This window comes from Zootoca vivipara, chromosome 15 (genome assembly GCF_965207765.1).
Source record: "Zootoca vivipara chromosome 15, rZooViv2.hap1.1, whole genome shotgun sequence".
NCBI lineage: Eukaryota > Metazoa > Chordata > Lepidosauria > Squamata > Lacertidae > Zootoca > Zootoca vivipara.
The window spans coordinates 11,247,004-11,249,125 of record NC_142598.1 but is presented as its reverse complement, the minus strand read 5'-3'; the positions used below and the strand labels follow the sequence as shown (position 1 = coordinate 11,249,125).

At 43.3% G+C, this 2,122-nt stretch overlaps 1 protein-coding gene across 1 annotated transcript in view; it reads left to right on the top strand.

The window, feature by feature from the left end:
- The window catches only part of LOC118097944 (beta-1,3-galactosyltransferase 1-like), a 2,779-nt gene extending 2,220 nt beyond the window's left edge, over positions 1-559 (top strand). Inside the window, exon 1 of the mRNA XM_060268919.2 lies at positions 1-559. This exon is cut by the window's left edge and continues 2,220 nt beyond it. The gene's annotated coding sequence lies outside the window, so the exon portion shown is untranslated.
- Positions 560-2,122: the final 1,563 nt, after the last annotated feature.

Sequence of the window (2,122 nt, the reverse complement as noted above, 5' to 3'; positions counted from 1 at the left end):
TTTCCCGATCAGCTCCTTCATACATTCCAGTTTCAGACCATTTAATCCGTCCCTTAATTACATTGCCTTATAGCATTCAACCCACTCCGTCTCTTGACCACTCCAGCCCACCCCCTCTCTCCACCCATCCTTCTGCTGTTCCCATTCCTTATCCCATCCCCACTCCAATTCTTCCTTTTTCTTGTCCCCCCATATATTTTGTCCTTCGCCTGGTTCTTGCCCCCCCCTCTCACTAGGGTGGTTCGAATCCAGGACACATCTTTGTCTTTTGCCACCGCTTGATTGTCTTTACCAAGAACTGCTCTCCCTCTCCCACTGGAAGAGCAGGGTCCTGGGTTTTCTCTTGCATTGGGGCTCCCTGTTTGTAGTAGTATATGTCCTGTGCAACCTCTCTCGCAGATTGCTCTTCATTCAAAATCTGTTGCTCTTCTTGGTCTTCCTCCTTTAATACTTTAATGTTCTTATCTTCTACACCTCAGCCTGTGGCTCAAAATTGTCTTTGGGGAGAAGTTGATGTTGGGTTTCAATCCATAACTTTGTAAGTCTTTTATACTCTTGCACTTCTTGAACTTGTTCCCATATACTTTGTATCCAATTCTTATTCAATTCGTGATTTATTGTTTTGACTGGCTGTATCCTTTGTCTTCTCATGTTACAATGTGGCATGTAGGCTGCTGTGCCAGAGAAGATACTGTACAATGTTTTTTACATTCCTCTTCCTAACTACCTACTGTCCAATTTATAAAAAATCCCGTTCTCCTTTCCGCTTCAAAGTCTCTTAAAACTCCAATCCTATTCAGTCAATTGATTAAATCTTCTTTAAGGATTCAAGAGTTCACCATAATCAAAAACTTCCCTAGCCTCTGAAATCACAATGGCGGCTAGTCAAGGCTTCCAGTTTCCTGCCCCCAGGTTACCGGAGTGCTCATTAATATGCACTTCCAATTTTTGCAGATATCAACAAAAATTAAAATCACCTTCCCTTGGCTCCCCCACCTCAGGGAAGGGGTCCAGCTTGATTTTTAAAGAAATTCAGAGTCCCGTTCCAGCTTAATGGCTGCAGGCTCGGTAATTGCGTGTTCGTATCTCGGTGGGGGGGGGAAACGACCTCCGTTTTCTTTTAAATTCCCCTCCCAAGACCAAATTCTTCTTTTAACCGAATCAAAAGGTTTATTCACAAGTCCAAATTAATTCTTTAGAGGCATCTGCCACACAATTGTGGCCGGCACGGAGCTTTGCACCTCAGAGGAAGCGAATCTACCCAAGGCTCCGTCCCGCTCCGTCTGCTCTTGTCGCCGCTAAAAAGGGGCTTACCGGGCAGTGAGCGGGACTCTATGGAGCTCTGCTGGGTGTCCACGTTCCTGGTAAGCACGATCCGGGGGTTCTCCGGGGGGCCGCGTCGCTCAAGCAGCTCACACACCCCCCGAGTCGCTGGAGACCGAGGTTTCCCCCACCGATCAACAATGGCGCCAGACCGGAAGTCCAAATATATACATTTTTGTGTGTGCAAGCAGTTCTGCATGTTTACCTCTTGAAATATGGCAACCAAAAACAAAACCCCTCAACAATTTTTGTGCCTGCAAAACCCTACACTAGGGCAATGCAGAGTTCACCTGTTCCAACATATTGAAATGCAGCCTGGTCATCTTTAGAGTAATTTAAAGCAGATCAGTAGAAGTTTCCTTCACAGTAGGAAGGCATACTCCACATAGGATATGCCTCTGCATTGTTGCCAGTTGTGCAAAAGACTTATTTGCCGTCTTCTGTTGCTTTTTCATATATATATATATATATATATATATAGATATATATATAGATATATATAGATATAGATATATAGATATATAGATATATATATAGATATGCACAAACGCATACAGTGTCTGTTTTCAAAGAGGTTCTCCCAACACACAACACAGCGTTATTTATACATGAATTACCATAAAGACGTTAACACAATCATTCCCTGTTCTCTTTCAAAGATGAGATAAGGCTTAAAAGGAGGGAAAAGGTGAACCCTAAACCAGGGGATAGCATTCAGAAAAAGTAATTAAAGTATCGTTATACAAGTACAAATTTTTGTCATGCTCCAGCAAAGTGGGATGCGCTGAACACACTTCAT